Source organism: Topomyia yanbarensis, chromosome 2 (assembly GCF_030247195.1).
Source record: "Topomyia yanbarensis strain Yona2022 chromosome 2, ASM3024719v1, whole genome shotgun sequence".
Taxonomy (NCBI): Eukaryota; Metazoa; Arthropoda; class Insecta; order Diptera; family Culicidae; genus Topomyia; species Topomyia yanbarensis.
In genome coordinates this window covers 438,491,183-438,504,284 of record NC_080671.1, presented here as the reverse complement: position 1 = coordinate 438,504,284, position 13,102 = coordinate 438,491,183, and the positions used below count along the sequence as shown (strand labels likewise).

The following is a 13,102-nucleotide window of genomic DNA, read 5'->3' as shown; positions in this document are numbered from 1 at the left end:
CTTTTTCTAAAAATGACTTCCCAGTAGTATCTTTGAGCTGAATTATTATCCCTAATCCTAATGCCAAAGAACACATAAAGAACCTTCGAAATCCGTTTGGGAAAATCATTATCTTTACTGGAATTTTCTTTTTCACGAAACTTTTCGATAACCTTCCGCCACTTCTATTAAAAATTTTCAAATACTTTATAATCTACATAATCTTATTAGGAACAGATGTTTACGAAGCTTTTGTAATATTGTGTAGGAAAAGCTGAAAATTTATTAATTTTCTCTATCTGCAACATGTAAACCCTTATACCAATCAGGTTAGGATACCCTTTTAACATAAATTATCGCACGAGTGGGAATAGGTTCGCCGAATTTTGGAAGAAGTCGATAAAATAACCCTTTGAAAATTACCCAAAAATTGGTGTAGTTCGATGCAATTGAAAGAAAATATCCTCAGAAAATGGGATGTACCTATTCATATGAATAATAAATACAGTAAATGGTGTGTTTTAGGTTGACAAAATGGGGACATTGACTAAAATAATCTTCCCCTCCCTTGATGTAGTCTAATAACTATTTCTGATTATTTAATATAGTCTTCTAGCGCTAAAATCGAAAAAAATGATTTTTGTTTTATTTTTGCATATTTGCATCTTTAAGATAATGAAAACATGGTCAAGAAAGGATTAACTCAAATTCAGCCTTGTTTGTCTGCTAGAGCCCATCAAACATATTTTCATATGTGACTGACAAAATCGGGGGCTAAATAAATGAGGTCTTCAGTGTATTGTAATAAATCGGCAGCATTCGAAGAAGTTTCTTGTGAACGAGTGTAGAACGACTTTTTTTTCAACTTACTTGGAGTCTGCGGCGTAGTCAGAAATTCGGTTTGGTGGGGATTTGGTGAAAATCTAACTTTCTGTCCAAATGGCATAATTACGAAGCCGCCATCTTTGATGTTTTAAAATTACGGAGAATCAGTTTTTCAAAAAATTTCAAATTCAAATACGATGAGTATAAACACGTTGGATACGATTAAGATGCAAACAAATTGATCAAACTGCCGGAGACTGATGCCATCGATTATTTCCTGAAAAAGATGGAAGATCCGAACTTTTGGCGAACAGTTGAGAATCCACAAACTGGTCAAAATATTGTGCTGATTGACGAAGACGTTCGGCTCATGAAGCGTATTATGGCTGGGAGAAATCCGGATGATCAGTACGACGATTATCAGGTTAATTTTTAAATTATCGCTCGTTAGTGAATTTTCTAATATTAGTCTTTGCAGCCCTGGATTGAGTGGTTCACATCAGAAGTTGTCTAGAAGTATGCCCATTCGTAATATTACGGATCAAAAGCGTTCATTTTTGCCAAGTAAATCGGAGAAGCTGAAAATCCTTGGCCTTGTTCATGCACTCAAGATGGGTTGGATTAAAACACGTGCCGAGGTAGAAAGGCGAGCCGCTTTGAACAAAGGCCCTAAGTTCTACATGGTTTGGGACACCGATCAAGGAAGGAATGCGTCGCATTCATGATGATGTTGTTGTTCCGAAGAGACCGCTACTGGGACATGCTGAGTCCTACAATCCACAACTGGACTATTTATTTAACGAATGAGAACTGGCCGAATGGAACAGTCACGGGGATGAACCGTGGAAAAGAAAATTGCGTTATATCCCTTAAAAAGTACAATTCGCTCCGAGAAATTCCCTAATTCGGCAAATACATCCGGGAACGGTTCTTACGGTGCTTGGATCTGTATTTGTGTAATCGTGGTAAATAAACTCGGGTTACTGTTTGTTGTAATATCTAATTCCAAAACTTCCATCTCCGAGGGATTTGCAACCGTTCCTAACGCTGCAGAATTTGATTAACAGCCGCATACCGATATTATTCGTTCCATTAGCATTGTGCCGAAAGGAGAATATCTGGTCACTGGCTCAGACGATCAGACGGTCGAAAGTAATCTTGTTCGCTTTAATCTGGTCTCAGCTATCAATTCCTATCGTTCTCTTTTCAGTATGGGAAGTCTTCACAGCACGTTCCTTCAAACTATTCAAACGAGGGACATCGTTCGCTCGTGGTATCCTGGTGTCCGAACAGTTAGTGGAAGTGGCCTCGGGAAAGCGACTGTTTGACGAATGGTACTCGTAAATATTATTAAGTCTTTCGTAAATAACAGTGAACAATTCGTTTGCCTAATGAAGCCGTTTTATAATAAGCCAACGAAAGTCGTTTCGTGGATTGCACGAAAAAATCGTAATAAAAAATAAAAGTGTTTCAATGGAACTACGAATGATTCATCATATGTACGAAAAATTCTTGCATTTTATGAAAATTGTCAGTACGAAACTAATTCGTAGCGATTTACGAATATATTCTATCAGTGGGAGTATATCGAGTTATAAAATGATATTTACGAAGTGTTCCTGAATCTAGTTTTTCTAAAATAACTTCCTATTGTGAGCTTCTCAAACTCAAGCTTTGGATAAAATGTAAGTTTTATCGTTTATAAACAATAGAAGAGATTTACCATAAATAGTAAAATCATAATAATTTAATTTAAAATTAAATATAAATAGCCTAAAACATGTTAATACCTTGAACACATGGAGCTTTCATGTCTTCAACAAAGTGGTTTGTAATAGCACTTCCCAAAATTTTGCTGAAGACATTAAGTCTACAACTAAATTTGTTTGTAGAGTAAATTCGCCATAAATACTTCTTGGAGGATATAGCGCCAAAATTATTTTATCAAATGATGTGCTGTTTAACGTTTATAAAATTCATCGAAAATACTAAACCTGCGAAATTGGCGGAACGGAAAACGCCATTTTTCATAAATTCCCCTACTTTTGGAAGGTGGATTTCTTTTTATGATTTCTATAACGTTTTCGTCGCAACTCGACACATTCCCAAAATAAAAACATTTTCAGCAAATGTTGGAAGTTATGCAATTTTTCGGTGAGCAGTGCTAAGTTTCATAGACATTAAAGCAATTCCAGTTTCGTTTCCTAATACAAAAAGAGCCTAATCCATATTACAGTACACCCCTTCAAAACTGAACACAATATGATAGGAAATTATGATTATGATTGTGATTGATTTCAGAATTCTGGAATGAGGTTCTATTGGAATGTTTTAGGAAGGTATTTGATATTGCTGTTATTAGACAACTGTGAGATCAAGACCAATAGATCAGTTACAGATCAGGATCGCATTCCCACAACTTTTCCTAGGTCCTCATGATGTATCACACAATAGGTTATCAATGTACTGGTCAGATAATTATCATTGTAATATTGAATTAAATCAGTCAGCATCAATAAATTTTTAACTTCAATCCAATTTTTTTGGGTAAGGGGGGGGGGGGGTGTGGTTAAACCTCAAAGCATCCTCTTGGCTACACCACTGCTTGGAGTTATTCATTTTGCTTTTCATTTTCCGAGATATGTTTCAGATCGATTCGATGGTTATAAGTCAGAAGGTTCGCGCAAATGAAATTTTTTGCACCGATAAGTGTTCAAGTTCCATCTAGACAACTTGGAATTGTTCGGTGGTTATTCTAGCAGTTGTAGATAGAAAAATGAAATACAAAATTCGTTTTATCGAAATAATATTTCGGCAATTTAAATGGATTATTACTATATTGAACAATAAATAGGCAAAAAAGGGTAATCCACAAAAAACAAGATATAACTTTTAAAGTATTCGAAATATGTATTTAATGTCTTGAGTAAAGTTATTCGCAAAGGTAAGAGCTACAAATTTGCTGAAGGTATTATTTCAATACAATCACTTCTAAGAAAATTTATGAAAATATCTCACTCTTAGGGGGATTAATCAGTAAAATCACAATACCAAATGAAAGGGCTTATTATATGTTTTAAATTCTCCGAAGATACTATTGACCTAAAATTATTCGTTTTGGCGCTAATAATACATTGAATGGTTTTGGTCTTATTTCTACCATGCACAGTGGTCCCAAAGAGCAAAAAGGGGGTTTTTTAGATTGCGTCAAAACGATTGACTTTAGCAATATGGTGTCTTTGAGAAAGTTTCTTGAAGTAGAACTCCCCTTCTTCCTGTCTTATCAGATTAATTAATAGTGAGTTACTAAATTTATTTTCTCCAATAATTTAGATAGACAATTACTTACTTCAGCAAAGTTGTAGAGAAACTCGTTACAAACATTTTACTCGAGGACTTCAACTCTCTATCTTTTAAGGTTTTTGAGATATGGGACATTATTTGTAAAAGGCGCCTTAAAAACAGTTTTTTCATCATAAGTTTTCTTCTAGATTTTTTCCATTATATAAATGTTCTAGAACATTATTTGAACTATTAAACTGCATTACTTTGCCGAAGACGGAATCTTGCTATCGCTAGTATGTGTGGAGATATTAACGTTTTTTGATTGAAAATAGCTCTTTTTCCAATGCCGATAACTTTTAAACGGGCAAAAACGGGCAAACCACTTTGTAAACAAATTAAAGTGCAAGAAAAGCACAACAAATGCTGGGAAAATCAGATCTCCCCAAGGCGGCCCTCTATGTAAATATTTGAGCTGAAGTTTGTCTCATCCCGTAATCAAATGCAATTGATTACTCGCCGTTTGGTTGCACTTGCGCCATTGTTATGAAGTAGGCGCAAGGGAATTGTCAGTTTCCGGTGTCAGGCGTATGCATTGAGTTTTTGAACAACTGTAACTTTTGACCCAAGCAAACAGAAGTTCGGATAATACTTAAAAAGCACACTTTAAAATTCACAAAAAGTTCTAAGCGAACTTTCGAGCTGCTCAAGCTTTAATAGAACTGCTTAACCCGCTATTAGAACATGAAACGTATTGCAAAATTACTTAAAACGGGAAGCTTATGTAGTTCCTTTATATCAACTTTTGGTTGTTTGGGCATTTACTCAAGACGTGCTTATAAAAGTAAGAAAGGATAATTATTACGACTTAAACCCTTTATTTCAGAACTAACAGTAGGGGATGGGTGTAGCGTAGTTGGTAAATGGATTGCCTTGTACGCAGCGCACCTGGGTTCGAGTCCCGACCCCGCACATAGGGTTAGAAATTTTTCATAAGAGATTTTTCTAACCCGAAGAGGCGAATGACCTTAAGGTTAAAACATCTATAATCGAAATAAAAAAACTAACAGTAATATATGGTGATGTATTTAATGCCGGAACAGCTCTAGTATGGACAAACTTAGGCTCTAGTATTTCCATAGAGGGCCGCCTTGGGGAGATCTGATTTTCCCAGCATTTGTTGTGCTTTTCTTGCACTTTAATTTGTTTACAAAGTGGTTTGCCCGTTTTTGCCCGTTTAAAAGTTATCGGCATTGGAAAAAAGAGCTATTTTCAATCAAAAAACATTAATATCTCCACACATACTAGCGATAGCAAGTTTCCGTCTTCGGCAAAGTAATGCAGTTTAATAGTCCAAACAATGTTCTAGAACATTTATATAATGGAAAAAATCTAGAAGAGAACTTATGATGAAAAAACTGTTTTTAAGGGGCCTTTTACAAATAATGTCCCATATCTCAAAAATCTTAAAGGATAGAGAGTTGAAGTCTTCGGGTAAAATGTTTGTAACGAGTTTCTCTACAACTTTGCTGAAGTAAGTATTTGTCTATCTGAATTATTGGAGAAAATAAATTTCGTAACTCACTATTAGGGGGATCAATCATTAATCTGATAAGACAGGAAGAAGGGGAGTTCTACTCCAAGAAACTTTCTCAAAGACACCATATTGCTAAAGTCAATCGTTTTGACGCAATCTAAAAAACCCCCTTTTTGCTCTTTGGGACCACTGTGCCATGGCGATGCTGCCGTTATAAGCTTAATTGTCCCATGTTCTATAGGATTCCCTATATACATGGGACAATTATGCGTAGAACGGCAGTATGGGAAATGATGAAAATCTTTCGTCCGTATTTAATGTTAAAAATCTCTTTTAATAATAGTCCGATTTCAACAATCTATAGTTCTTTCGAAAGGTATTCGTATAAGCTTTCTAAAACTGTATAAATTGTTTAGTTACGTCGTCAAATTCAGCAGTAAATTTAAAAAAACTGCAGAAAACGCTATTTTTGCGCATTCAAACATTCATATCATGGAAACTAAACATCAGAATCAAAAACCATTTAACAGCGTTCTGTCTGGGTGATTTCATTTAAAATTGGTTTGGATAAGATTGGTTCATCCATTGCTGAGAAACACTAATGAGAGTTTGTCCGTTACATACACACACACACACATACACACACAGATATTGTTCCAAATCGTTGAGCTGAGTCGATTGGTATATAAGACTCGGCCCTCCGGGTCTCGGAAAAAATCTTGAAAATTTGAGCGAATTCTATACAAATCTTTTCTAAGAAATGTAAAACACGGTAGTGGGCGAAAATCACTGGATTAAAGAGTGCTGGTGTTGACAGTCGAGGTTATCCGCTGATAAATCCAAGTTCTAGGTAATCATTTTCCGTATCTAAAACAAGCAATCTAAACTCAACAATGCAAAAATAATTCCCAAAAATAAAATATCGAGTTCGACGGAATGTTGTTGTGTCAATCGAAAGAACGAGTGTTTTCTAATCACATGTAATTAAAATTTTACTGAAACTATGTAATGTTTATCTTAAAACAATTAAAATAGAACAACCATGCTATATCATCAAAACAAGGAAATATTTTCATCGTAATTTGACTGGTACCAATAATGAAATCCAGTTGGCGCGTCGAGCGAATAAGTTTCACATTTGAGAGCCAATGGTACAAACAAAAATTTAAGAATGCAGCAAAACAGAGTAAACAACCACAAACAGTGTTGGCAGTAATTTCTTTTAAAATAGAGTGTTACATTCATCATCAGAGCGCCAGAGCAGGTTGCCTAATCCAACATTAACATTCGAAATGTGAAGGTAATTTTGAACGCCAGTCCCATGTTCAGTGTATCCGAAAGTTTAAATGAATACTCCAGCGGATTTGCAGATTGGGAAACCGCTGGATTCCATTCCCAAGCCGTCTCGCGAGAGAACTCCTAACACTCTCCTTTGCTATTGGCGAAATCTGTATAAAATTCCTAAACCCTTCTTCATTCACCGGCCAAGTGGACTGAAACATCACCGAGTATCCAACCTGAAGCAGGAATGCTCTTGAACAACGATAATCTTTTACCGCACATATGGAAGCTAGGAATCCAATTTTTACCCGGAGCTCAATTTCATGGTACGTGTGATGAATGTCAAGATTTCGAATGGACCGTTTCGACATTCTTTCGGCAAATTTGATTCTCTTCCGCCAAAGGACAGTTTCGGTTTAGTAGGCGTGGGGTATAATCTTTACTGTGGCTAGCGAATTATTTTCTTTTTTTTATTGGCGGTGGTTACTATGATAAAATGATAAATGTTTGAGTTGACAACCTACCAAAGTCCCTCTCAACAAGTTCCTAGCATGCACCAAAACTATTAGTCATAGTGAACAGAGACAGCCTATAAAACGTGGTGTTCGCCTTTAGAAACTGTCACACATACGAGCACAGAGGCTGTTTTCGTTTTGACGCATGCTAGGACCTTCCTATAGGAGGACTTTGACAACCCACTAAAAAGATCATGGTAGTATTAAAAAAAACATGGTGAAGGACTGTGAGCTTTCGGCTTTTACATGAATTATAGTGAGAAATAAAAGTACGTTACATATAGTGCAATGAACTTATTTATTCTCCATCCCAGGAATAGTTTGACCAACTCCGTAAACCATGTGTCGTGCTAGTTCATAAAAATGCATACAGACATTTTCCAAAGTCGACGAAATGAACTTTTAGAAAGTCGATTTGCACAGTCATTGTATGATCTTTCTAAATGAGAAAGGTAAACAACAATTCGAACCAGTTTTCAGTAAATTATAGCTAGTGCCCAGATTATCAATGGCTTTTAATGCACCAATGATTAAATGCATTAGGTGCCGCCATCTCACGTACTGACTAGAACAAACTATGGATTGGTCGACGCTATGCATGCATCCGCAGTATTAATTAGAGTGCACTAAGCCGGGGACAAGGACAAATTGACTTCACCCTGCCGGCATGTCCCGGTACCCAAATTCAATGCATATCACTTCGAGACAGCAATCTCCTACAAAAAACACAACCGTGTGTAGGATTTGAAGTCGATTTCGCATTTACAGTTAAAACAAGTTTCGGAAAAAATGAGTCACATTCCGCAGGGGCTATACAATTATTATCTACCCATTGAAACCTGCTCAGGATGTGGTCAATGGACCGCTCGGAGATATACCTTAAATGGTTCTCGATGATCTCAAACTCCTCAGAGCCCCGACTCGACACAAACAACGACGATGCAAAAGACTGCTCCCTGCTCCTACCTATGCATAGGCTAGAGAAAGGGAAACAGGAAAGCTAAGACCCATTAATATTGTTCCCGCTTGATCTTTCTATTCATACGGCGAATTGCCCCGGATTCCGATTTCAATGGATTGCCCTCAAGGTCCGCACGGGCAAATGCAAAACGCGTACGATCGCGTCCTTCGCTGCTTTTTGGCTCTCCCCCTCCACACTTGCTGAGCAGCTTGTAGACGATCGCTAAATGGGTCATCGTTCGGGGGAACAACCCGCTGCAATGGCCAGGAAGAATTAGAAAACGTTGAGTCGCTGTCCGCCCGTTTATTATTAGCACAATCGGAGGTTAATCTTTTTGGTTATTGATTGGTCATTTTGATCTAAATTTAGGAACGTTATGCACTTAATGTACCACGCGATATCCAGAGGACTATACTGTATACGGTTCTAGATTCGAGTCGCTCTTTACAGAATCCATATAAAAACGAAATCAGCATAAGTTTTCAAACATCGAACCAACAATTTTTGTTCCCATCAAGCAGGCCTCGGAAAATAACAACATTCAATCAACACGCATTCTCCAACCTGCACAAACCTACTGCGACAGCGGGCTCCAAGTCCAACGCCAGTTCGATTGGGTCAACATGTTTCGCCTGAGCATGAGAACCCTAGTTGACCTAAACGGTGAGTGGTTGCATTCTCAGGGAGAGCGAGAGCGAGCGAGTAACAGTCTCTCTACCGAATTTCGCTGGTTGAGTTCTTCCAAGTCACGATCGATCCCAGGAACAACAAAAAGGCTGCGCTTTCAGTTGGTCTGCTTCCGAAGTAGCCTCTCAGTCACTCGTGAGTTTGTAACAAACTATTCGCTCGCTCTTAGAAAGAAATCATCAACTAACAACAAGTACCCGAAGCTGGATTAGATGTAGCGTGGCAAAGCAACACGCAAACGAGTACACCCCGAGATGAACGGACGGATTGAAAAGACAACGGTTCTTGTTGTAAAAGCACACAGCACACGACGAAACACCACATGAGATTCATTGATCTTGGTTGTTGTTGTTGCTACAGTCGTTGCCGTCGTCATCAGTGGTTATTATTTTTGTTCTCGATGGTTTGCGCAACCGGTCTTCCCGGCCAAGAGGATTAGTCGTCTTGTACGTGGTTAGATGCGGTGCACTAGTGACACACTCACACAAGGAGGGGGTTGAGATAGAGCGCGGTAATGGGGAACCATGGTATAGCATGTGAGGCGGATAATGGATCGGGAAGTTGTTCAAGTTGGCGGCCGTTTTCCAACCGAGACGACGTTGTTCAAACGCCAGCTGAAACGAACCGTGTAATTAAACAACTTTAGTGATGAAGTGAAAATGCGGTGAAGTGAAATTGTGTGATCTGTCATCTCTGTAAATTCTGTCAACTATCTGTCAAATCTAAGAAAATATTTCGACTAGACGATTCTCTTAGAAAACACGTTTCATTAATAAAGTTGTCTTTCCGGTAGCACCGGCTTACTTGGGGGACCATTTAATTAGACGATCTGAACTAGTCACGAGCCCAATCTGCATAAATTCATTGCAATTCCCGCCCGTGAAGCGGCTAAACAATGGCGGCTGAGGAATTGTATCGCACCGCACTCGAAACAACAGGAACTTATTATAAATTGGAGCCACCTTTTTCCCCCGGTCTACTACGATTCAGCTGTCAGATTCTCCAGCCAGTCGAGAGGAAAATTGAATATTTATTCCAAACTGCTCTAGTAGAGGTACACCGGGGGGAGGCCAACAGTCACCACAATCGGTGCCTGGCTGACGGACTGACGTCGTCGGTTCAGGACAATAGCATCGGCGGCTGTCAGACTGTCGCTGTTTTGTGTGGTTGTGTGTGCGGTACGAAATTGCATATAAATTTACAACAATTGCCATTATTATCGATCTTCACTCCCTCCGCTAAGGGTGGGTTGGGCCACACGGTAAGCGGTGTTCAGTGTTAGACGCCGCTATCTAGCGCACAATAGATGACAGAGAGAGAGAGAGAGATAAATATATATAGCTGTGCATATTGAAGGGTGAAGGTCAGATCTGGCATGATGTAAATACAAATATGATAGGTTGATTTTTTGCTATCCTTAATATCAAACTATTTTGAGTTGCTTATTGTATGTACATACAAATTTGCCTTTGCTCGTCGTTGGGTCTAGTCACGATCGGCAGTCGTACTCGATTAGGTAGCCCGGTGTGGTTTCCCATGATAGTTTGAAGTTGGACGCAAGCTGCGCTGAGGTAGGTAATGAAGAAATTAGCCAGCCATGTAGGTGAGATTAATCGGGTTTCAGGAATTTGAAGAGAATTGGGTTATAATTGAATTAATAAAGAGTGACACGTGTTCCCATCATCAACATGATCAAGCAATCTGGATTTCCGGAGTCATGATTGAATGTATTTCAGACTTCTGAGTTGAGGGGTGCGATCCACCGCTTCCAGGTTCTTTACTGAACATAACTTTAGGCGACAAAAAACTTTTGTTATACTCTTTATTCCCCTCCGTGAACAATTTCTCTACTTCGACCATCCTTTCAAAGCTGTCCACGTAGAATTTACTGATTTTTTTCGGGCGCATTCCAGAAAATTATACAGCATTTGCCGCAGGGTAAAGATATGGTATGTCGAGGATCGTTCTTCTCGTAACCCGCTTTGGTATTCACCGACAAAAGGGTCAGCCAACGGGCGCAATCTACTAAACACAATACATTGACAATCGTTATGCCTTGATGGTTCTACTTTAGTTTCTGATCCTTCTTGTATAACCAATCTGAAAGAACCCAGCGTCCCGATCACGCAGTGCATTGCTTCGTGCAGCTTGTCACTCTCTTCTTTCTTTTCGCGGAGTTCACCAGCCTGTGTGAATGATCGTTTCCAGAAGCTTACTAAGAATATCCAGCAGACTTGTAGGCCGATACGCTGCTGGATCGATGGCTTCGGCAGCAACGGATTCTGGATTTCCATCTATCCGGGAATTAGCCTTTATCCAGGCATTTTTAAAGCAGTATTTTTTGCATTATTAGCACCCCCCATAACCATCCCATGGACGCTCGTCTCACATAACAGAAGTTGTCTTTAACAAGAATTCTACATTTAGTGGGTGTGTGCTATGCAGCAACATGTTGCACTAGCCCTTGCCAAGCAGACCACTCGTCAGGTTCCCCGTGAACTTGGCGCCTACATTTCATAGATATTTTCCCACAATTAGTCAACTAGACGAATTGGATGACGTTGAGCATACGACAAACTCGTTCTTAGTACCATACTGTGAATGGAAACCCCCTGGTGGAGGGCTGATCTTGAAATAATGAAGAAAGATATGAGCTAGGAACCGGTCTCGGCGTGATGACTCCAGGGCTTCTACGTCAGCTCGCAGTACATATAAGACATGTTTACGTGACGAACGAAAAAATGTTCCCTCTTCGGCACTGCTTAAAATGCAACATGTGTATCAGTGCGTATTTATGTCTGTCCCAGTCTGTTCTGAAAGTGGCGCGCGGTCATGGAGTATCTGCTTGTATCTCGGGTGGGATAAACGCAATGCTTAGTAACCGCGTTCTTTTCTATTATTTGCGGATGTCCTCAGGGTAGCGTGCTGTCACCTTTGCTGTGGAATATGGTTGCCGACGGCTTGTTGAGAAAACTCCAACCTACCGGTTTGCTGATGATTGCCAGATACCAATTATGCATCGGATCAATCTTTGACTTAAAGCATGAGCATTACGAGCTGTGGAACAGTGGTGTCATTATCAGTAATCAGTTAAATTATCAGCTAATCCAAACAAAACGTCAATGGTTCTTTTCGCAAACAAGCGAGTAACAACCAGCATTCGCTCATTGCAGTTCTTGGATTATGAGCTACTGTACGCAGATCAAGTCAAATACGTTGGAATTGGATCTCTAACTGAACTGGTTTGCTCACATTGACTTCAGAGTTATGAATGCATGCATGGCCTTTGTGCAGTGCAGATGAGCTTTTAGAAAGACCTGGGGTCTCAAACCCAAACACCTTCTCAAACCCAAAAATCTTCTCCATCTTATTAAAGCATAAGTTTGGTGATTAATCCCCCTAAAGCTGAGAGCAAATTTTTGTTTGGTAATTTATGAAAATAATAAAAAGCTGAAAATCATTTTTTTCAAAATAACTTTTCTGGGTATTTTTTTAGAATTTCTAAATGTTCTAAGATTTTATCCGGCATAAGAAAATACACAATTTATGTAATGCAAGCTTATTTCTATCAATTATATCTGTAGAGTTATCGAAAGTTTTAGTGCCAAAAAAGTATCATTTTGGTTTGAAATAACACTTAAATCCGCAAATTTCCGCTGTTTAAACCATATTCATTCGAATCTATAAAGCAAACGCTATCACAAATCCAGGGATAACCATTTGTCTTTAACTTCCTGTTCAGGAAAAAATATTCTGCAAACCGTTTTGACATATGAAATGTCGTTTGAGTTTGGTCACTCTACAAACAAGTCAATGAAAAAACCAAGGACAAAACATTGCGAGGGTAGCTGGAAAGGGATGTATGTCAAGTTGGACGGCTTCTCTGAAGGATCGGTTCACATTTCGAAAAGCTTCGATATAAGCAACGGTAGTGAGGAGACGGCAGATGTCGGTCAGCGGGCTAGCTAAGGAGGAAAAACGCGAAATTGGAGAAAATCGAGATATCGTTGTCTAGAGCAATTTTACCGCCGATGA

The 13,102-nt window shown here is 38.9% G+C and overlaps 1 pseudogene; it reads left to right on the top strand.

Moving 5' to 3' along the window:
• The first annotated feature begins 994 nt into the window (after window positions 1-994).
• LOC131681028 (ribosome biogenesis protein BOP1 homolog) lies at window positions 995-2,148 on the top strand (annotated as a pseudogene).
• Window positions 2,149-13,102: the final 10,954 nt, after the last annotated feature.